This window comes from Antechinus flavipes, chromosome 6, assembly GCF_016432865.1.
Source record: "Antechinus flavipes isolate AdamAnt ecotype Samford, QLD, Australia chromosome 6, AdamAnt_v2, whole genome shotgun sequence".
NCBI lineage: Eukaryota > Metazoa > Chordata > Mammalia > Dasyuromorphia > Dasyuridae > Antechinus > Antechinus flavipes.
In genome coordinates, this window is record NC_067403.1 from 3,487,396 (window position 1) to 3,512,299 (window position 24,904).

The 24,904-nt window shown below is 40.7% G+C and overlaps 1 long non-coding RNA gene across 1 annotated transcript; it reads right to left on the minus strand.

Annotated features, from left to right (window-relative positions):
• Positions 1–2,963: 2,963 nt before the first annotated feature.
• On the minus strand, positions 2,964–22,147 carry LOC127540627 (uncharacterized). Its single transcript, XR_007948252.1, has 3 exons — positions 21,928–22,147; positions 19,811–19,890; positions 2,964–3,714 (listed from the first exon to the last, which is right to left on the minus strand). It is a non-coding gene; the product is annotated as an uncharacterized LOC127540627 (long non-coding RNA).
• Positions 22,148–24,904: the final 2,757 nt, after the last annotated feature.

Genomic DNA, 24,904 nt, shown 5'->3' on the forward strand with positions numbered 1-24,904 from the left:
TTTCTGCAAAGTCCCTGCAAAACTGTGACTTTTCATGACTCATAAAAGGAAGTGGCCGGGTTCCCTTCTGGATGCTCGTTTCTCCACATTAGAAGAATTTGGTCAGGAAATTGTTTTGCTCAGTGAGGCGCAAACCAGACCTTGCCCAGAACTTCCTGTCTCTCTGTTGGGTGCCTAGTAGGACGATAATGATGTGTGAGTATGTGTGGGTGTATCGTGTGTGTAAGTGCTTCCTTAAAAGCATAGAAAATTATAGAAGAATCGCGGGCCGTTGGTCTGAAATGCATCTTGAATAATGGTAGTAAAAGGGATCGCAAACCCCCATTTTGCAGAAGGGGAAACTGAGGCCAGTGAGGTGAAATGGTTTTGTCCAAAGGCACAGAGTGCCGAACGGGGAGTTAGAATTAAAGTATGAGATTATTTTTAGAAAACCCGACTTTTAAAGAAAGTGACTGTTGCAGCAGCTCCCAGAATCCACCATTGCCGCGTGGCTGAAGCACCGAGATAAGGTGGGTACATTATGAGATCCTGCGAGTCAGCAAATTATGAAGCTGAGATTATGCTTTGAAAAATAGGAAGGCCGACTGAATAGCTACACGAGGGAGGCTTATTGGACAAAGTGTCAGGAGCCCGGCTGCCGAAGGCCAGCTTTGCTCCTGGTTCCTTTTGTTTCCCGTAGGATTTCCCAGGAAAGGCCAAAAGCTGTTCTCGCTTCTAGGAGTTTAGCAAGTCCACACAGGTCAGGATAATTGTGAAATTTGCATTGGATGCTTTGGTTTCCTTCCTGCTCCTTCTCTCCTTGCAGCCAAGGCCTAGAGCCCTTGCGTCTCCAGGGACACACAAACCTCCTCTCTGCTGTCAGAGGCAAACTGGTCCAGCTAACTCAAAGGGGCAGGAGTTCTGGGGCTGAACCAGTCACAAAGGGACGACTTTGCACAGGTCTATTGGTCCTTGTCCCCTTCGGGGACTGTTGGATAGAGACCGCACTCACCCAGGAAACCCCCACCGGCAAAGCTGCTTCCCCGCAGCCTGTACAGTAAGAGGGTGGCTCCGATTACTCAGAGAGCAGTGACTCCCTCAGGTTCACGGTGCCTCTCAGTTGGGATTGGAACAGAGATGGGCCTGGCTCCAAAGCTGCCTCTTTATCTCCTACACCACAGAACCGCCCTAGCTACTTTAAAGCTGGGCTCTTTTGTGGGCCCCATCCACAGCAATTTCTCCCAGCATCACAAATCATGCTTCCACCTAACTGGAGGCTGGTTCCCTCCACCCCCACCCCCAGCCAGTGTCCTGAACCCGTGCCATTTGGCAAGACTTGGACCATCTCAACTTGGATGCCATATTAATCTTCCTAAGACATCTTTTCAGTATGTCCCTTCCTAGCTCCTTCTGACCTGTCTGAACAAAGTCAGACTCCTCCAGCTCCACAATCCAGCCCAACCCCCTCATCCGGGTGCATCTCCCTATTTCCTGATCATGACTTCTTTCCTTAAACATACATTAAACATATGTTAAACATACACGTACATGTACACGAGTAAGATAGCCTATTTTGGATGCTTTTCTCCCTATGGAACTGTGGGTAAGTCATTTACCCACTTCACATTTGTAGTCCCCCTTGCGCTTTTTTGTAAAATGGAATCAGACTGATTTATCGTAGACACGATCCTACTGAGAGTCATGAGCAGGTTGTTTTTGAAAAAAAAAAAAAACTTTGAAAAAAGCTTGCATGAAATAACAGAGTATGAGGAGCAGAAGCCAGAGAACACCGTATACAGTAATAGCAACATTGTTCCAATACCAACCATGAAGGACTAAACTATTCTGAGCTTCATAAATAAAATAAAAAATAAAAAACTGGAGTTACAGCAGAGTATGAGGAGCAGAACCCAGAGAACACCGTATACAATAATGGCAACATTGTCCCGATACCAACCATGAAGGACTAAGCTATTCTGAGCTTCATAAATAAAATAAAAAATAAAAAACTGGAGTTACAGCAGAGTATGAGGAGCAGAACCCAGAGAACACCGTATACAATAACAGCAACATTGTTCCAATACCAACCATGAAGGACTAAACTATTCTGAGCTTCATAAATAAAATAAAAAATAAAAAACTGGAGTTACAGCAGAGTATGAGGAGCAGAACCCAGAGAACACTGTATACAGTAACGGCAACATTGTCCCGATACCAACCATGAAGGACTAAGCTATTCTGAGCTTCATAAATAAAATAAAAAATAAAAAACTGGAGTTACAGCAGAGTATGAGGAGCAGAACCCAGAGAACACTGTATACAGTAACGGCAACATTGTTCCAATACCAACCATGAAGGACTAAGCTATTCTGAGCTTCATAAATAAAATAAAAAATAAAAAACTGGAGTTACAGCAGAGTATGAGGAGCAGAACCCAGAGAACACTGTATACAGTAACGGCAACATTATTCCAATACCAACCATGAAGGACTAAGCTATTCTGAGCTTCATAAATAAAATAAAAAATAAAAAACTGGAGTTACAGCAGAGTATGAGGAGCAGAACCCAGAGAACACTGTATACAGTAACGGCAACATTGTTCCAATACCAACCATGAAGGACTAAGCTATTCTGAGCTTCATAAATAAAATAAAAAATAAAAAACTGGAGTTACAGCAGAGTATGAGGAGCAGAACCCAGAGAACACCGTATACAATAACAGCAACATTGTTCCAATACCAACTATGAAGGACTAAACTATTCTGAGTTTCATAAATAAAGAATGGATGGCCCTGGAATTGAGACTTGGGACCAAACCTAACTGCTCCATTCTTCCTATGAGACTCCCACAGAGCCACCTAACCCCCTTTCCCCCTCCCCCCAGCTTCTGAGACATGATTCCTATCACTTGGGACAGTTTATGTGAGGAGACCATCTATGAGGGAGCCCTACCTATTTCCCTAATTGGGTTGGGAGGGGAAGTGTCCACTCTGTATCCCTACAGACTCCCTCCTTCCTCCCTTCATCTTTGATTTTTGCAGCTGGAAGCCCATTTCTTCATCTTCTCTAAGAATCATCCCCTTCCCCTCCCCCTTCCCCTTCCTTTCTCCCATCTTCATGTTTTATAGCTCCATAACAAAAGCAAGGAGAATCATTCCTTAAAGAAAAGATTTGCACAAATATAAAGTTAAAGAAAGGCTTCAACCTCTGAATTTCCACAAGACCAGAGAGTCCCCCACTAGGCACCTGGAAGAAGGCCTGCCTGTCAGACCCTAGTTTTGTCACTGTTCCATCACAGGGCAAGGGAGCCGAACCAAGTGCTTCATGACGGCCCTTCTAGCTCTGGTCCTAAAACACTCGTCCCCTTGGACTTCTGCTGCCCCGTTATGAACAAACCAGCCGAGAGTATGGTTTGTGGCGTGCTCCTTGCCGCCTCCTCTTCCCGTCCCCAAACCGGGGCAGAGTAAGGTGGCCGCGTCTTTCAGCCTTTCGGAGACCGATAACCTCGGGCTCTTCTCTGAAAGGGCTTCACGGACCACTTCCTCCCCAGGAGGCCCCTGCTTGTGCTCGAGGGCCAGCACTTGCCCTTCCCAGTCACCATCCAAGCGGCGCATCCATCCCGGGCCGTGTGTGCATTCGCTATCTACCCAGGCGGGAAACGGAGCATACTTACTGCCTGTTCATAGTCCCAGGGGCCAGAGAATTGAATCGGAGTCCACAAATCTTCAGAAGTGCCTGAGAAAGAAGAGGAAACTGGTAAAGCCCATTGGAAAGTGCATTCGAATCCTTCCTTAATCGTCCCCCTTGCTTTCCGTTCCAAAGGAACAGAGCAGGAGAGGGGCCGTCAATGATGAAGGGGTCATCAATCAGGCCCCTAATTGGCTCATTCAGAGAGCACGGGCGACTTTCTTAGGCTGGCCTCTTTCTGTCAGAGTTGATGTGGCCTGCCTCGGGGACTTCACAAACACACATGCAGTCTGGTTTTCCCCTGTGTGCAATTGTGGGCTCCCCCCGGGCACTGGGAACCGATCGGATCAGGGATTGCCTGCTTAGAAAAATCCGCAAAGCCTTCTGAGCGACAGCCAGAGTTGGGCCTTGGCTTTCAGAGCGCAGCTCTGCTCCTTGCTCAGCTTGGGGTGATTTCCCCCCATGAGATACCAGGATCTAGAGCAGGCCCTAATTCCTCCCACCTCCATGTCCAGGAGGAAATTATTGCTAGACAGAGATAGTGACTTGTTGGGGGAAGTGGGTAGAGTGGAGCGAGCTTTAGTCAGGTTCAGGGTCAGGGTCGGTTAGATCTAACCCTAGCAGGTAATGAATTAACTTGTTGGGGGCTGAAGGCGCAGCTGTTGTTCGGCTGTGACCCCACTTGGGGTTTTCTTGGCAGGGATCCTGGAATGGTTGGTCAGTGCCTTCTCTGGCTCATTTTATAGCTGGCATTTGATGCATGGTTTGGCCTGAGAGAGAGTGCTCTTAGAACTCCCTGGGGGGTTATTTTGGATGGGCAACAGGGCAGGCTTCATGGAGGATGTGGTTACAGGTGATGTTGGAGAGAAAGCACAGGACCAGCAAGGCAGGGAGGGGGAAGAACCATAGACGGGGTCCAGAGGTAAGGAGGAGTGCAGTTTAGCCCTGTGACAAAGACGGTGAACCCAAGTTCAGAAGGTTGGTTGGAGTCAGGCGGCAGGAAGCCTTGGGTGGCAGCAGAGGGTCTGCATTTTTATCTTACAGGTAACAGTCATCTTCCTGAGCTCAGATCTGGTCTCAGATATTTCCAAGCTGTGTGGCTCTGGGCAAGTCACTTCACCCTGACTGCCTCATTTTTCTCATCTGTAAAATGAGCTCGAGAAGGAAGTGTCAAACTCCTCCAGTGTCTTTGCCAAGAAAACCTCAGATGGGGTCTTGGAGAATTGGACGTGACCAATATCACTGAACATTAAGAATTAATAAAATGACTTCTGTTTCAGAGAGGAATTGGGGTATTTAAAGTTTTGGGCTACCAGGAATATGGCCTCAACAGGGAATAGCCTTTCCTTGTACTCAGAAACAATTGATGGTTTTCTCCACTTTTCTATATTTTTGCATTTTTACAAAGGGTAAATTGGGCAGTGAATAAGAGAGAATGATCAAAACTGGCCTTCCATAAAGTGAATGTCCGTGAGCAGCTGGGGACATTTCACTCAGTTTGGGGGGATGGAAAGTTGTGAAGGAGCCCGTCGGTGAGAGAAAAATCACTCGGCTCCTCTCCTGTGCCAAAGGTAATAAGAATGTATCAAGATAGAAAATGAATAACGTGAAAGAAGGACCGATACAATTAAAAAAACCCATGGGGAAGGGGAAACTGCCGAAGCACAGAAGTAACGCAGGGGGAAAAGAGACCAATTGTGTTGGATGGAGAAGTGGTGCCGCCCTCCTAGGTCAATGTACTTAGGGGAAAGGCTGAGGCCTGGTCAGTGTTGGATGGAAAAATCATGATGTGTGAATGGGATAATGGGAAAACACTGGACTTGGAGTCAAAGTTTGGGGAAGCCAATTGTGGGGAGGAGGGAGACATGGAATGGAGAATATTCAAGTTAGAAGGAATCTTGGAACTCATAGTCCAGTCACTCATCATACAGAGAAGTAAAATGAGGTCCAAAGTGGGAGTGCTTGCCCAGTGTCAAAGCTTAATGAAGGTTTCAGTCATTCCCTCATTTTCAAATCGGATCTCTGGACTCGATGGCTACAAAGCTTCGTGCTGATGAAATCCAGGTCAGAACCTGCTGATGAAATTCAGATTCCGTAGCTTTGCCTGACAATTGTTTTTATAGCCACAGGGATGGGTTTCTGTCTTGCAGATGGTTATGCTTTTTATCCCAAACTCAGGCCCTGACTTTCCATCTGCTTCTCTCCTCTCCTGAACGATCCTCTTGTCTTCCTGGTCTCGTGTTCAGCCATTTTTCGGTCATGTCTGATTCTTCGTGACTCCATTTGGGATGCTGGAGTGGTTGGCTAGTTCCTTCTCCAACTCATTTTACAGATGAGAAGACGAGGCAAACAGTGTGAAGTGACTTGCTTAGGGTCAGACGGCTAGGAATTATCTAAGGCCAGATTTGAATTCAAGAACATGAGTCTTCCCTACTCTAAACTGGACACTCTCCACTGCATTACCCAGCTTCCCTTATTCTGAGCCTATACCTTCTGAGTACTTACAGAATGCCCTGTATTATTGGCCCAAGAGACTATGAGATGGCAACTTTGCTTGTTGTCTGATTCCAGGATTGGGGGAATAATGTCTCCCTTTGTTATCTGCCCTTTGCACCTTCTCATTCATTCAATTGTTAAAAAAAGTGCTGAGGAGACTGAGGTCCCAGCTCCCTAACTGGAGGAGCCAGTTAACTTCATTTGGAGGAAAAAGTCCAAAAGCTCGAGGAGACGGCTCAAGCTCCACATCCAAAGTCTTTAAGGGAAGTTAGCTTCATTAGGGTCACAGAGCAAGGAGGCAAAGGTCATTTTTACATCCCATGAGGCTGATTTATCTAGACCCGTTTCTGAGTTGCGAGCTGCTTTCATAATATGGGGCTTATCTGTCATTTCTACTCAGCCTCTATTTTTCAAATAAGAAAATTATCACCCCAAGACAGGATTTGGCTCATCTAATGTCCCATGGGCAGTTAGAGGAAAAGTTAAACCAGAACAACCATTTTTAAAGATAAGAATAACATACACACACCAGTAGAGTCTGTTATGAAATAACTGATTAGAAACAATAAGAGATAATTTAAGTACCTCCCCCCCCAAACCGCTACAAGAGCACGCTTCTGTCTTTGGTGGGGGTCACTGGCCTTGTAGCCCAGGATAATGGTGTGGACTCAGCTGGACAATCGATGGCCAGCCTTGGAGACAAGATGGCGAGATCTAGATTGTACGATACATTGGTTAGATGGATCGGAAGGTGGAGTAAGTCACTCCGCTGGGCTGATTGGGCCTGTTATAGTGTGCCGGGCTCCTGACTTGTGTGCACCAAGGTCATTACTCTCTCTCCAGGGATCCCATGGCTCTGGCCTTAGTGCCATTGCAGACTTTCTCTTTTTTCTTCCAGCTCCCAAGCTCCTCTTGCTTTCAGCAGATGTCCTTGCTGTCTGAGAACTCAGAGGCCATCTGCTGAGAATTTCTCCTCTTCTGCTCCAAACCTTAATATGGCTCCACATGCTCCCTGTTTTTTTTCCTTTTTGTTCCCATCTCTGAGGAAGAGGGGGGCCCTGCTTCTTGCCCAGGCCAGGTCCTCCACTTCTGCCGTGGGTTTCAATCTCTCCTCTCCCCTCTAGAACTGTGCCACTGGATCATTCCCACTTTCTTTTATTTTCAGTCTCTCTCCCTTTCCTTATTAATACATTCTGGGTTCCTCATATTTAAAAAAAACCCTTCTTTATTCTGCTTCCTCTCAATTTATTGTCCTCTAGCTCTCCTTCCATTGCCAAATGACTAGAAACAATCAGTTGTGTTCACCCCTTCCATTTCCACTGTCTTTCCAACCCTTTCAGGCTGGCTTCTGACCCCAGCACTGACTGAATCTGATTGCTCCAAGATCATCGATTCCTTTTCTTGATGGCCCTCTCCCCAGTTTTCATTGCCTTAGACTAAGCTGATGGTAGCTTTGAATGTTGTTGCTCCCTTTCCTCCTGGCTTCCCTGGAGCTGCTCTGTCTTGATACCCCCTGTTGTTGTTGAGTCATTTTTCAGTTGAGTAGAACTCTCCATGCCCCATTTGGGATTTTCTTGGCAGAGATACTGCAGTGATCCATCATTTATTTTTCCAGCTCATTTTATAGATGGGTAAACTGAGGAAAACACTGGAAGTGACTTGCCCAGGGTCACACAGCTGTCTGAGTATCTGAGCCCATATTTGAACCCAGGAGGATGTCCCAACTCTAGGCTGGGCACTCTATCCACTGTGCCATCCAGCTGGCCTCCAGCCCTAGGCCTCTCAAACTCAAAATGTCCTAAAGAATACCTTTCTTCCTAAACCAGCTTCCCTTTCAAACTCCTCTCCCTCTGCGGAGAGCATCGCCACCCCTCTGGCTACCTGAGTCTGTCACCTTGCAGGGATGCTTCGCACTTCCTTTCCCCTTGCTCCCCACATCAAAACCGTTGGTTTCATTTCTCTAAGATCTTTGTGCCTTTCTCTTTATCCTTGTTCTTATTCAGTATAGGGCTTCACCGTCTCTTCCGGGACTACAACAACAGTCTCAGAACTCTCTTCTCTACATCTGACTTCTTTCCCTCCAATCCATTCTCCATGTAAATGAACAAAATATCTTTATAAAGGATAACAACTCTGATTGAGGCTCAGAGAAATTAATTTGTTTTCTTACGGTCACACAGCTAGCAAGCATCTGAGCTTGTTTTGAACTCAGGGCTCTCTGAACCCAAATACAGATTTGTGTCCTAGTTACACTTTGGGTTTTCCTTGGCTTTCTAGTTCTATAAAATGAGGAGAGCGGTGGTTTCCAACTGGGAAATACATTTAAAAAATCCTATTTTTTCCAAGTGTTTTCTCCCTACTGAAAGCATATTTCCATGTACAAAGTAGAACCAAAAAAGAGGGATTATATGTGAAACCACAACCTCAAAAGGCCATGTTTTAGAGGACTACAAATCTTGTATTAAACAAAAGTTCATCATTTTAAAACTTATTAACTAAAACATTGGTTCCCTCCCTCTACCTGGTTTCCAATCCCTGTCCTCTGAGTCATGGAAAGTGACAGCATCTGTGCTAGAGGATGTAGATATTTATTAGTCCATGTTTTTACCTCAGTCCGGGTCTGTGAATAGTGATTTCATTGGGAGGAGACAAGTTCTGGCAGTTCTTGGAGCATAGAAAATCCCTTTGCCACATCTCCTGTAACTTGTAGCCTTAAGAGAAGTGCCTCAGACACCCAACGGTCAAGTGTCTTGCCCATAGTCACATAACTAGAGTTCGGAAGCAGAACCCAGGACTTCCTGCTCCAAGGCTGGCTTTCAATGGATGGTGCCATGCCGGTGCCAGCTCACTGGGTAGCTTGTGAATAATTGACTAGGTGACTCCCAAGGTCCCTTAAACAGCAGGTATTTCTTGCCCTAGATTTGTGATGTTCCTAATATTTCTTTAATATCATAAAAAATGGGTCCCAAAATTCTCTGGTAAAATTTCAGAAGTAAATGCAATTTCATTTACTTGAGCTTGAAAAGTAAAAACTAGGGATTTCTGGTGCTAAGATGAGGAAGGAGCCTTCTGACGTCTTCCCAAACATCTAGGAAGCCACCTCAGAACTGGTCTAGGAGCAGGGAGGCAGCTGAGCCGCCAGCAGAAAATTTCTGTCTCACTGGGGTGGGGAGAGGAATGAGGTCCAAGAACAGGCCCAGGACAAGCTACCAGCAAAGACATCCTGTTACAGACCAGTAGCCTCTTGGACAAGTCAGCAGTCCCTGCAGCACGGCAAGCCCACCATCGACCCCACCCCCAGCACAAGCCACCAGCCAGGTTCAGACCCCATTGCTGACCAGCAGGTGGGCCAAGAGCAAGACCTTACTCCTGGGACTTGTCAGCAGAGAGATCCTGTTTCCATAGCAACCCAGTACCAAGGTGCTGTCCCTGGCACAAGCCATTAGCTAACCCCCACACCTAGGGGAGGCCACCAGGGAAGCCCCATCCCAGAAAAAAGCCAGAAGAGAAGCCTACCCTCTAGAGAAAGTAAGCCTGTGAGAGCCAACAGTAAGGCCCAGAAGTCCAGTGCACAAAAAAATTTAGGACAGTGAAAGACCAGAGCCACAGTCTCATAAAAGCATCAAGTCACAGAAAAAAGGCAGAAAAAAATGAACAAGAAACAACAAAGAGTAACTATAGACTGTTACTATGGTGATAGGAAGGCTCAAGGCATAAATTTAGAAGAGAACAATAGTATCAAAGTGACTACATGTGACACCTCAAGGAAAATATAATTTGGTCTGAGGTCCAAAATGAATTCCTGGAAAAGCATTAAAAAGGTTAAAAAAAAAAGCAAATTAGAGAAGTAGGTGAAAAATTGGGAAAAGAAATGAGAGTAACACAAGAGAATCACAAAAAAGAGTCAATACCTTTGGAAAAGATATATCAAAACTTAGGAAAATAGCCTCCTAAAAATAGAATTGGCCAAATGGAAAAGGAAGTACAAAAGTTCACTGAGGAAAACAATTCCTTAAAAATTAGAATTGAATAAGTGGAAACTAGTGATTCTATGAGACATCAAGATATGATAAACCAAAATCAAAAAAAGGTAAAAAAAATAGAAGAAAATTTAAAATTTCTCATTGGAAAAACAATTGCTCTAGAATATAGATCCAGGAGAGAGAACATAAGAATTATTGGACTACCTGAAAGCCATGATGAAAGAAAGAAAAAAAAGGAAAAAAGAAAAGAAGGAAAGAAGGAAGAAAAAAAGAAAGAAATGAATAAGTTTAGACAACATCTTACAAGAAATGATCAGAAAGACCTGCCTTTATATATTTGAACCAGAGGGCAAAATAGAAATTGAAAGAATTCATCCATCACCACTTCAAAGAGATCATCAAATGAAAACTCCCAGGAGCATCATAGCCAAATTCCAGAGCTCACAGATCCAAGAGAAAATAGCCCAAAAGAAACAATTCAAATATATTGGAGCTACAGTCAGGATTATACAGAATTCGATAGCTTCCACATTAAAGGACTGGAAGGCTTAGAATATCTTATACCAGAAGGTAAAGGGGTTAGAATTACAACCAAGAATCACCTACCTAGCAAAATTGTATATAATATTTCAAGTAAAAAAAGGATGTTTAATGAAATAGAAGATTTTCAAATATTTCTAATTAAAAGACTAGAATTGAATAAAAAATTTGACTTTCACAAACAAAACTTAAGGGTAACATAAAAAGGAAACAAGAAAGAGAAAACATATTCAATAAGGTTAAATTGTTTATTTTTCTTTATGGCAAGATTATATTGCTAACTCTCAGCAACTTTATTACTGTAAGAACAATTAGGAATTTTGTAAACAGAGGGTATAGATATCAAATGATTTTGATAAGAAGATAGCCCCCAAAACAAAAGAAAGTGGTGAAAAAGAAAATCAATCTTGAAGAAGGAGGGAGAAAGATTGAATGAGTAAGTTATCCCATATAAGAGAGGAATGAAACATTATTAAAATAGAGGGGTAGATGAGGGTGGGGGCAGTGAGATGACAGGCAAAGCTGAAAACTTACTCTCTTCAGAATTATCTTAAAGAGGGAATAATATATACACTAGTTGAATATAAGGATCTATCTTACTCTATAAGGAATAAAAAAGAATGAGGATAATAGAAGGGGGATGGAGGACTGACAAAAGGGAAGGTATATTGGAAAAGGTAGTGATCAGAAGTAAAATACTTGTGAGAAGGGAAAGGACAGGGGTAAGAAGGGGAGGAATAAACAAGCAAAAAAAATAACTGTGTAAAGAGAAATACAGAGTTATCATAACTATAAATATGAATGGGATGAACTCACCCACAAAACAGAAGCAGATAGCAGAATGAATTAACACCCCCCCAAGAATTCTACAATATGTTGTTTACAAGAAACACATTTGAAGCAGAGAGATACCCACAAGGTAAAAGGAAAGGGCTAGAGCAGAATCTATTATGTTTCAACTGAAGCAAGGAAAGCCAGGGTAGTAATCATGATCTCAGACAAAACAAAAGCAAAAATAGATTTAATTCAAAGAGAAAAAAAAGGAAACTATCTTACTAAAAGGTTCCACAGACAATGAAGTCATATCAGTACTAAATATGTACACACACAGCCAATGGTATAGCATCTAAAGTTTTGAAAAAGTTGAATGTTACAAAATATGTAGATATTTAGATAATAATAGATAATGTCTGAAAGACAGGTAATAAAACTATATTAGTAAAAGAGCTTAACTTTCTGCTCTTAAAATTGAACTCAGAAAAATAATCAAGAAAGAAGTTATGGAGGTGAATAAAATTCTGGAAAAGTTAAATAAGACACATCTCTGGAGAATAGGAAGAAAAATAGGAATAGAAAGGAATATACCTTTTTCTCAGCAGTAAATACAAAAATTCACTATGTATTACGGTACAAAAACCTTACAGCCAAATGCATAAAAGCAGAAATAGTAAACATATCCTGTTTAGATCACAATGCAATAAAAGTTACATTCAACAATGAACAATGGAAAGAGATTAAAATTAATTGGAAATTAAATAATCTCATCTTAAAAAAGACAAGTGTCAAACTATTGATAATTTCATTAAAGAAATGGCAATGTACCAAAATTTATGGGATGTGGCCAAAGCAGTACTTAGGGGAAATTTTATATCTCTAATTGCGTATGTCAATAAAATAGAAGAAAGACAGATCAATGAATTGGGCATGCAACTAAAAATAAATCACAAAAAAGAACAAATTAAAAAAATCTCAAACATCAGATTGGAAATTCTGAAAATCAAAAGAGAGATTAATAAAATTGAAAGAAAACTATTTACCTAATAAATAAAACTAGAAGCTGGTGCTATGAAAAAAAAAACTACAATAAAAAAGCAAAAGCATACTCCATGGCCCTCTTGAAAGATGGGAAGGGATGGCCATTCTAAAACCTGAGAACATGATCTCACAGATCTTACTTATTGGTGAAAATTTTCTACTCCATTCACATTCACATTTTTTAGACTATCAACTAAAACAGAAAGGGTATCTCATTACACTGACAATTTTTGTCTTATGTACAATTTTAGTGTAATTTGGAAACACATTTAGTGAACTGGATCCAGACATTGTATGTGTTCCCTTAAGCCTGGCTTTTAAAAGTGATGACAGTTATCCTCAATCTTTAAAATATCTCTGAATTTTTCTTTTTTAAAAAAATTATTTATTTTCCTAATTTTATTTTTTATTAAAGCTTTTTATTTTCAAAACATATGCATGGATACTTTTTTCAACATTGACCCTTACAAAGCCTTGATAGAAATTTAGATGATACGATGGTATACTTAGAGAATCCTACAGAATCAACTAAAAATCTACTAGAAACAATTCACAACTTTAAATTGTAGGATACAAAACAAATCCACATAAATCATCAGCATTTCTGTATATCACTCACAAAGTCCAGCAGCAAGAGATACAAAGAGAAATTCCATTTTAAATAACTGTAGATAATATAAAATATTTGGGAGTAAGAAAATATATGAACACAATTACAAAACACTTTTCAGTGTCAGATCTAATCAACTGGAAAAATATCAAGTGCTTATGGGTAGGAAGAGTGAATGTAATAAAAATGTCAATACTACTTAAATTAATCTACCTATTCAGTTCCATGCCAATCAAACTTCCAAAAAAGTCTAGACACAGTAATAACAAAGTTCATCTGGAAGAACAAAAAGTCAAGAATTCAAGAATTTCAAGAGAATTAATGAAAAAACCACAAATGAAAGTGGTCTAGCTCTGCCAGAGTTAAAAGTATATTATAAGGCAGCAATCATCTTTGAGTTTTTCAAGCATAGTCTGAGTTTATAGCCGAGCATTTTTTCATAAAACTTTCCTGACTGGTGGAGAGAATTTCTGTAGGAAGGGCATTGTTGGCACAACAGTTTTGGAGAGGAGAGATGCTCTTTCCTTTTTTTGAAGGGCACATAGTTCTAGGTTCTCTTGAAGACTGACTTAAGACCCATGAGAGTGAGGCAGACCAACTTTGAAAGATAGAGAGGTAGATGAGCCATCCCTTTGGCATGTCCCTGATTTTCAGTTTGCTTCCCTAGAGACTTTAAGGAGTTTTCTTTGGGGCAAAAACAGGGCCCATCTCTTGTTTGAGCCAAGCTTTCATGTCATTCTCAGATTTTTAGTGTCTCAAGATTATGATAATCCTGTGTGGTCCAATTAACTTGACCCTGCTTCTTGGGTAAAGATGAGTTTGATCTTAGACAATCCACTGTGTCAGTTTTATGATGAGGAGAGAGAAACAGCTGTTTTGCCATTATCTCAATTATCTAGTGTGTTGAATAAAAAATCCTGAGAGACAGAGTTTCTGGGTAGTTAATGATTCACTTATTAATTAAGTTAGCTAATACTTAATATATTGATGGTCAGTGGTTTCTCTCAGTAACCGAAGACAGAGGAGAGAGCCTGAAAGCTTTAAATAATCCTTGAAAGGGAATTCCCTTGACAACTGAAAATCAACCCTAATTGGTGGGAATTTAATAAGAAGCTGGTCTGGAAGTCTTTACAGCCCCTCCAGCTGAGAATGTGGCTTGATTTGGGGGCTTAGCTATCTCTAACAATCTGGACAGGGGACTTCATCTCCATCCAGAGCATTCTAGTTGATTTTCTTTTTCATGAAGTGAATCACTCTAATTTCTAATAAGGGAGGGCTACAAGGACAGGGACTCATTTCCTTTGGGAGTAAGAATTTGCCTCTCCTAGATTCTGTCTCTACTCTAAACAGAAGTATGATCTCCCAATTGTGTGGGATCTGGCCCAAGGAAGAACAGCGTGTTCCCCAAGACTTAGGGACGTCTCATCAATCAGTCACGTCCTTCAGACACTGGTTTGTAGTTTTAATTTTTATTTTTTGTGAGGACTAGTTTTTAAATAACAAAGGAGAAAAAGCTGGATTTTAATTTAATAATTGGTTATTAATATAATAGTAAACTCATAACTTCTCCCACTAAGATGCCCTCCCTCTTTTTCCTTTTGTTTGCCTGTTTTCACCCCAAATGAACTGAAAAAAGACAATAAATAAACCAAATTGTGCCTAATGTTCCCCAGAAAACACAGATGTCTGTTCAGGATGGTAGGGCCAGGATACCTTGTAAGTTGGCTATTGAGTCTCCCAGGAACACACACACACACACACACACACACACACACACACACACACACCACACCACACACACACACACACACACACACACACAGAGTTTGTAAGTACAAGCATCTATTTGGAAATAGATTAGGTGTGGGTGCCAGACTTAATCCAAAAATAATTAATACCCACATGATACAGAAGAAAGTTTACAAAAGTGAAAGCCCCCAAGCCTGTAAATCAGTCTTCCTCCCCATCCTGGAGAATGCTCATTATCCAGGGAAATCCTTTGTTTTTCTGGTTTGTGCTGTACAATTTTTTTTTTCATAAATATTTCTTCTGGATTTAACCTTACCCTAAATGAATATTTCATGAAGGAAAAAACTCATCAAAACCGAGTATTTGAAGGAGGGGTAGGATAAGGAAAGTAAAAACTGTTTGGAAAAAAAAAAAAAGATCTACTCAGTTACTTCTTACTTCAAATGTAGAAATATAGTAGTCTGGATCTGGTGGTTTTTTTAATTAAATAATAATGATCATGCAATTAAGGAGACACCAAGAATGGCCAAATAGAAAAGGAAAAATCGTTCAAGGACGTAATACTGGCCAGGGAGGTGAGAATAGGGGTGGGGAATGGGGAATGGAATGGCAATTTAACAGATTCAACTAATGATCATTTATTGAATTCCTACTGTGTTTAGAGCACTGTGCTAAGCCCCAATAATAGCAGTGCATCTATGTAAGATTTGCAGAACATTTCACAAAAATCATCTCCTTTGATTTTCACAACAGTCCTAGAGGCGGGGATTATTATTATTCCCATTTTACAGATGGGGAAGTATGTGTGGACAGACATTAAGGAACTTGAGGGTCACACAGCTACTAAATATCTGGGACTGGATTTGATTTCAAATCTTTTTGATTCCAAGTCCAACGCTCTGCCCCCTGCACCCTCTGTCTTTATTGTTTGTAGAGACAGTTGGTAGAGGGCTGTGGTACCCCTGCAATCTGGACAAGTCATTTAAAAATAATTGGTCCTTCCTTGGGACTGGAGAATTCTGAATAATTATGGTATTGAAAGATATTAAAAGATAAATTATGGAGAGCAGCTAGGTGGTGCAGTGGATAGAGCACCAGCCCTGAAGTCAGGAGGACCTGAGTTCAAATCTGGCCTCAGACACTTAACACTTCCTGGCTGTGTGACCCTGGGCAAGTCACTTTACCCCAATTGCCTCAGACAAAAAAAAAAAAAGATAAAATATGTTGACATTGTACAATAATACCGCACACATATTTTATGCATTTCTGAATTTCTAAACTTCTGTGTCATCTGCTTGCCTTTACATGCACTCTATTTTCAAAATTTTTCCAGTTAATTTTTTATGTGGAACCACACTATATTGAAATGGGCAAAGCTGTCATGTGGAAAGGACAAGAGAAGTCTCTCTTCTGATAGGATTTGGAGAAAGATGAGAAGCTCCAAGGATGAAGGAAAGGGAATAGGATATATTCCATTCCCCATTCCCCACCCCTATTCTCACCTCCCTGGCCAGTATTACTTCCTTGAATGATTTTTCCTTTTCTATTTGGCCATTCTTGGTGTTTCCTTAAGTGCATTATCATTATTATTTAACTAAAAAAACCCACCAGATCCAGACTACTATGTTTCTACATTTGAAGAGTAAGAAGTAACTGAGTAGATCTTTTTTTTCCAAACAGTTTTTACTTTCTTTATCCTACCCCTCCTTCAATAGGTTTTACTGAATATCGGCAACTCTCTGGTCAGGGACTTCTTTCCTGCCATTAATGATCTCATGGAGATTCCTAAGTGAGTGACTCGCCTGGTGGCTCCCATTATTACATGTGAGCCCAGTGGTCTTTGTGCCTCCAAGGACAGAGCCCCAGCCGCTTTGGTTGTAGATATTCCAGGTGAATATGGAGGGATTCCTGAGAGTTACAAAGCAGAGTGCCATGGGTCTAGAAGGAGAAAGTCATGCCCAAAAGGGTCCTCTCCCAAAGCAGAGTGTGGTTAAAGCCTCAGCACGGAGAGCTGGAACACCCAAACTGCATGATCGCTGCACTAATGAAGGCACCGGGTTCTGAGGGGAGAGCCCTGGGGTGACATTGGAGATGACCTTCAAGCTGGGTGGAAATGCACCAGGCAAAGAGGGGGTGCAGCGGCCAGGATTCAGCGGAAGAAACAGCCCAGGGAAACGTCAAGATGCAGAAAACCACAAGGGGTATTCAGGGGACAGAAAGATGGCGGTCTGGGGCAAAGATGTCTAGCAGGGCTGGCAGCGTAGGCCTCTGTGGGCACTCTTTGTTCCTTATTTGCCAAGTTAAAATGCAACACATTTCACTGTTGCTAAGGACAACACATTTGATTCTCCAGATTTCACAGAATCATTTCAGCCCTGTCCAAAATGATGTATGTGTTGGAATAAAAAACCACCAGCCCCCCCAAACCTCATCTTTTTTACTGTAAGCAAGAAGTTGAAATCAACTTTGCTCAGATCAGGAGAGCTGTTTATTTGGTGGTGATTCAGAGAAGGCCCTTTTGCTTTTTTTTCTTTTAGAGTGGGAGAAATACATTTCAGAGATATGTGTATGGGGGAAGAGATATAGGCTGAGCAGATTAAAAAAAATTCCACCCTGCACTCAAGAAAATCAGCTCGATTTAATTAAATATGACGTTAAATCTTATTAGCTTTCCAATAAATGGAATGATTTGAAGTGGATACTTAGGATAGATTTTTTTCCCCAAAGAACAAAGCATACTCTATCCCTAGATTTTCTGCCATTAAAGAGGAAACATTTGTAGGTGATTTTATAACTGACTTTGCTAAGGACTTGTTCCCACCAAGGGTCTTGGGGCAGTGTGCCTTTGTGCCGCTTTTTAAATTGTAAATGATCTCTAATAAAATCTCAAATGACTTGATCTAATCAATAGTTTCTACATTTGTCTCCTCCAGTGCCTCTAGTAGGGTTTTTAATGTGTGTGTGTGTGTGTGTGTGTGTGTGTGTGTGTATGTGTGTGTGTGCTTGGTTTTTGAGAGTCATCTGTGTCTGATAATTCCATTGCCACTCACCATACTTAGCATTAAAGAACAATCGAAGAAAAAAAAAGTAGTGAACTGATAAATCAGCCACCGAAGGGATGCCTTTCTTTCTCTGTCTGTCTTAGTCTCTGCCTCCTCTTTAAAATTGTATTTGCCTTTTTATCTGTCTTCTTCCTCCCTCTCTGCCTTTATCTCTCTCATCTACAGCTGTCATTTTCTTCCTCACCTCATTCTTTTTTTTTTTTTTGTTTAGTTTTTAGAAAAGAGTGTCATGAAAGACAATGGTGTCACAAGTGACAACATTGTGATTATAAATAAGGCTAATGTGAAAATACCGGCTTCTTGGGACTGCTGGCCATAAAGTTGATGAATATTCAAATTGGAGAATTGGAGGACCTCTTAGCCCCTTTCTGTCCATTGGCTCCAAGTGATCATCTAACCCCTCAAAATTTGAACTGGATTCTCCTCCAATGATGAGGAACCTGATGGCCCAGTGGGCAGTCCTTTTTGGTAGGAAGCCCCCTTAATATGCAGCCTTAAATCCTTATACCCATTGGCCCAATTTCTGCCTTCAGAAGTCAGAGAAATCAGGGGGACACCACTTTTATACGAACGCCCTGGATCTCTGAAGACATATAGTCGTCCCTGCTAGGCGTGGATCATTCAATTCACTTTTACTGAGAAAACAAAACAGCAAAACCAGCAACCACACACGTCGTCAGCCTAAGACACTGGAAGGTCATTTCTAGTCAATAAAAGTTTAGAATGAGGTATTTTAAATGACTGGGGCTATTGAAAACAATGAGCCAATCTCACATAAACATTTTGTTATCATTTGCAGTGCACTGAGGAGTCTCAAACCATCTCAGACGTTCAATTGTGAGAGCAAAGCTGTGACCGTGTTTCTGCAAGTGCAAAGACTAGACTGCAGCTTGTTGAAAAGGTAAGAGGGTCTGGTTTGAGCCCCAGTTGCCCCAGTCTTGGCAGAAAGCTCCCCTCCTAACACTCCACGAGAACTTCTGTGAATAATTCGCCTCTCTTCACCTTGGTTACATGTGAAATAAGGACATTGTCTCTGAGACCATTCCATTTCCAATATTCCGTCCTAAAGATCCTAACACTCTCTTTTTATATCTTCCATGTTCAGAGTCTCTTTTCACTCTATTAGCTAATGTTCTAAGTCCCATTAAGCAGGAACATTCTATGTGCTAGATTTTAAAATTCTGTGATTCTGTGATCTATCAGCTGTGTCATTTGGGGCTTAGATTTCTGTATCTGCAAAATGAGACTAATACCAAGGCGCATCATGAAGATCGGATTATATAATACACGTGAAAATTCTTGGAAACTTTTTAATAGTATGTGCATATGTTAATACCGATAAGAAAATAATCATGACAATTGTCTCGGAAGTACTCTGTCCAGAACAAAATACAAAAGCTTAGAAAAAGAGTAAAGAAAGAAGGTGAAAAAAACATGAACACATTGTTGATGCTTATTCTGACACATTCTTTTACTCCCAGACAAAGAAGGCTAGGTAGTTAGCTCTCCATATGTTCAGTGTTTTATTTCTGTCTGTTGTGATTCCTAATCAGAACTGATTTCCCTTCAGGTTCTTCTCTCTCTTTGTCAATGACTTAACCCTTTTAAACAACAGAGGCTAAGAAGTTGATGAGATGGGAAATTTCATGTTATGGCTAGTTAAAAAAAAAAGAATCAGTATGTACCAAACATGCTGTGGAAACTGCTGTTTCTCAACAAAAGACCGGCTCAATTTCACGCTGCTGCACAGACTTATAATTTGTTTTACCCTGTCCAAGTAATTTTATATTTCTTGACCTTACATTTCTTTATCTGTGAAAAAAGAGTTGGGCCTAGATGATTTTTCAGATCCTTTTCTGCTCTCAAGCTATTCGTTGAAGAACACATACCTTGTTGTGATTATTGATGGTGACAGTGATGATGATGATGTTGCTTTCTTCTAATAGTGTGGATGCAAATCTCAAGCTCTCTATAATGAAATGGAAAGATTTATGAGTTTTATTCACTGACCAAACGATACAGAAGAAAAAGTCTATTGAGATAAAATAAAACAAAAGCCAAAGCATCCTTTCTAAACTTATTACCGTCCGATTTTGGACAGATACAAATTCGCTGTTAGCCCTGAGCTTTAAGCTTCTGCAGCGTGATGGGATGAGTTTGCATTTATATTTCACTGTCAAAGCCTAGAAGAATCCAGGGTCACCTCTAGGTTGGGAAGAAGCATGGCGGAAGGACTTTAGAGGAGGAAAAACAATGATAGCTGACATTTCAGTGAAATGCTGTCGAGTTTACAAAGTACTTTACATAGATTATCTCATTTGATCCTCCAAACAGCTCAGTGAGACCAGTAGGGAAATGTCATTCGATCAGTACAGGAACACTTCTCCAGAGGGATTATCTTCTTTTAAAAAGATGTTTAAATTAATCTTTATTAATGTATGGTAGTCAGCAACTCACAGTCATGAAGAGCTTATTGGTTAAGAAGGAGATTTCTCATGACAGCCCATTGAGAAGGGGAATGCAGCTTAGACCCGGAGAGCTTCAGTGACTGCCCCAGTGCCATTCAGAACCTGAGCTGATGTCTTCTGAATAGATTTCAGAGGCGATCCATGAATTTGGATATAAGACCAAAACCTCTACATCTGTATTTTCACTAAACTGTAGCTAAAAATTACTATTTTCTTTAATGAGTAAAAAAAAAAAATATTGTGAAATGGGTTAATAGAATTTATGAGGCTGACAAAGGAAAGTATGGCCCCAAAAGTTTAAGAACCCCTGATCTAGTCCCTCTGCCCCATCATTTGATAGATGATGCCTAGAGAAAGAAGATCACATGAATAGCAAGTGGCAGGGTTGGATTTGAATCCTAGTCTTCTGACCCAAATCTAGTGTTTTGAACCCAGGCCCCGTGCAGTCCTTCAGCTTTTGCTTGAGGCCTTCAATCAGATAGAGCTCATTAACTCTTAAAGAAACTTATTCCAATTTTATATAGTTACCATTTTAGAGAAAATTCCCTCCTTTCTTCCCTCTCCTTATCTCCTCTCTTCATACTTCCTTCTCTCTCTCTCAAAAGGATAATAGACAAATAAAATTATATATATATATATATATATATTTCTATATATACACATACATACAATTATGTAGACATACATATACACATGTATATATTATATATGCATATAATTATACACACATATTCATTTTAGCATATTATGGACCAAAAACCTAGCCATCTTTCATCTTTTTGCTAAAACAACGGTCGGACTAAACCATCCAAATGCTTCTAAGATCTTTGACGTTGTTCTAAGATGACAGCCCAAGATGGGTCTTCCTTTGGTTCAATAGGAGACAAGAAGAGGCAGCGGAAGGTATCTGCTGTTCAGCTCACCTCTTAGCCTGGGGCCATCGACGATGTCAGTGTTAAAACTATTTTTAGGAAAATAGAAGGAGTCTTTATACACTTCTTCCTCCAATATGCCTAGTTGTCCCATTGTTAATCAATGTAAGATTAGCAAAGATTGAGTTATATTAAGAAATGACAAAAACTAATGCCGAGATAGCTGATAGTTTAAAAAGAAAAATACAATTATGCTCCAGGCTCTGAGATCTAACTCTTTTTAAGTTCAAAACACAGAGCACTGTCCATGTAGGGCTCACTCTTTTCTTTTCAGGCAATCTTAAAAAAAGAGGCAGCATAAAAAGGCAGAAATTGCCACGATCTACTTTAAATTAACCAGAGACCTTAGCCCATCTACTAAAAAAAAGTTACTGTTGAAAAGATCTAGTTTTTCAATAAATTACAAGTAGTTATATTGATTTCCCCCCTTTTGCAGAAAGAGGAATTCTTTTAAAATTGAGTTTAAAAAGTAGATTTGCTCTTGAGCTTTCAAATGTTTTATGCAAGGTCTCTTTTTGTATGTGGAATCTAATAGAAAATACCCTCTCTGACACTTGGACTTGGGCATTCAGGGCTGGACAATTGGGAGAAATCTTTCAACTTTACCTGGATGCAGAACTTCCAGCTTTCAGAAGTCAGTAGTTCCTGGATGATCATCCTCAAATGTGTGCCAGAGAATGAGAAAAAGCCCTTGGTGAAGACCTTCGCAGCCCTGCTCGGGGCTGATTTCCTGTGAAGTCGGCCACAAGCTCAGAGAGCTGACCAGCAGAAACCTTCCACTTCCTCTTCTTGACTTCTATTGAGCCAAAGGAAGCCCCATCTTGGCCTGTGATCTTAGAGCAAAGTCAAAGGTGTTAAAGATTGTTTGAGCTGAGTATGTGGTCCTTTTTGTTTCAGGAAAATGAAGCTCTTTCTGAAAGATTGTCCATTAATATACGCTTATATATACATATATGTATGCAATTCAATATATGTAATACTCTTGAGAAAGAAGGAGGAATAGAAGGGGTAAGAGAGACAGACAGAGAGAAAGAGAAAGGGGGGAGGGAAACAGAGAGAGAGAAAGAGAAAGAGGGGGGAGGGAAACAGAGAGATATATAGAGAGAGAGGAGAGGGAAATAGCCAGATAGAGACAGAGGGAGAGTGAGAGAGAGAGATACAGAGAGAGATAGTGAGATGGGGAGGAGAGAGAAATAGAGAGACAGAGACAGAGGGAGAGTAAGAGAGTAGAGAGAGGAAAAGGGGGAGAGAAGAAGAGGGAGAGAGGGAAAAAGAACAAGAGGATGAGAACATAGTGGAGATGAAATGTTTACAAGATTCTAAGATCTTTTTCTGTCTTTTTATAGAGAGGCAAGTACAGAGTGATGGACAGAACATAGGATTTGGGGTCAGAGAGTCTAGGTTTGAATATTTATTCTTCTGAGTACTTCCTGTTTGGCCCTGGCAAGTCACTTTGCCTCAATAGCCTTCAATTCTTCATTTGTAAAGACACATTAGATGGTATTTAATGGTGCTTCTAGCTAGGAATGTACTGGTAAATGCTGAACCAATAATTCACTGAAAAATGGATGGATGACACATAAATTCAATTTGTATTATTAACATTTTCTCTATCACTCTTATTAAGTTTAGACAACTACAAACAATAAATCAAACCCTAAGGTGTACCATTTGATCACACTGAAAATTTAAGAATCAGTTGTCATGATCTAGAACGGGGTTGCTCTAGAACACCCCTGCTTTTTAGCTCTCAACCATATGGTAAATTCAGAAGCTGTCACCCTAACCAAGTGGATGCCCATTTATTGGGGCAGTAGCTAAACAAATCATGGTCCACGAATGAAATGAAATGTTACTGGGTTGTAAGAAGTATATGTGATAAATACAGAGAAACTTGCAAAGATCTAGAAAAACTGATGCAGAGAAAAATAAGTCAAGCCAAGAAAACAATATACATGACCTCCATAATGTAAATGGAAAGAACAACTCTCACACACACACACACACACACACACACACACACACACAGAGAAAGAGAGAGAGAGAGAGAGAGAGAGAGAGAGAGAGAGAAATGAATGTGGGAAAATTATAGAGAATAAGCATGGCTCAAAAGAAGAGATTTGAAAAACTCTTTCACTTCTCCCCTCTGCAGAGGTGAAGTCTACAAGTGTACATCACATGTATTTTCAGACTTTTCCCCATGTATTGACTAGTTATGTTGATTTCTCCTTTTTTCTTTTCCCCTTTCTTTCCTTTTTTTATCCTTTTCCCTCTCCTCTTTTCTTCTCTTAATTCCTTTTTTATTGTCTTTAAAAATGACTGCTGGATAGGATGGGTTGGAAAGATAGTAGGGAAAACTATGGTGATGGAAAAAAGACAATAAAAACATATATTAAAAAGAAAAAGATATCCACAGTTTATCTAACACCCACTGCCCTAGTCAATGTTGAAAATGTAATCAACATCTTCCAAGAGCTTGACTCCACGTCTTAGACAGCCAAACATACTTGTCCCGGGGAAGTAAATGACCAGCTTCCCATCTTTGAAAACTGACTTTGGAAACAATAGAAGTGAGCATCATGGGTGATGGTGGAAATCTCATTGCCTTGCTTGGAGTGACTTTCTTTCTTTTCCACTTTTTCTAAGTTTCCACATTCAAGGCGTAGCTCAAATTCCATCTGTTACTGCTCCAGCTTTTTGGGTCCTTTTCTCCTAAACTCTGGCAACAGTGGTAGTTTATAACACCCCCCCTCCTACCCCAATTGAGTAATATATAGTTTTACACAATAAACTAGACTCACCCAATTTTGGGGAGAAGCCTTTAGAGATCATTTGGCCAATTCCCCTCATTTGACAGGAATGTAAAGTAATGGGAGGAGACAGACAGAGACACAGAGAGAAAGAGAGATATGAAGACACAGAGAGACACATAGAGACAGAGACAGAGGGAAACACACATAGAGAGTTGGATGTGATGAACAGAAAAACAGTGATGAACAGAGGAAGGATCTACTCAGGTTGTTGTTTGCCCTTTATTCTCCAAGAGAGACAATGACATCAGTGAGTATAGAGAACTCCCAGTTGGCAGACAGGATCTCAGACTTCAAAACTTGAGAGCACCTCAATAAACAAAAAAGGGAGATGTAGAGAACACCTAGGAAACTAGAAACTTCAGTAAATGGGGTGTTCCCCTTCTCCTAAAATTAATCAAGAGTGCATTTAAGCTTGAAATCATGGGGAAACATAAGGTCCTGCCATAGTTACTGGGGCATTGTGAACTTTACATAAGATTGAATCCCTAGAAGCTAAAAACATGCTTCAGACTTAGATCAGAGGAGACAGAAACCAGGGCTGGTCACAGAACAATACCTTTCATAATAACATTTGTTTTTAAGATATATAAGCGACACGATTTCTCTCAATAAACGGCTCTATTGAATTATCAGCAACCTAGGTTCAAGCTAGGCTAAGGGGCAAGAAATTTGAGAAAAGAGGACAATGTAGGGCTGATGCAGTCACCCAAATTCATTCCCTTACAATTGATTCCTTTGTGTCTCATTTATTGATTTCCTTTATGTTTATT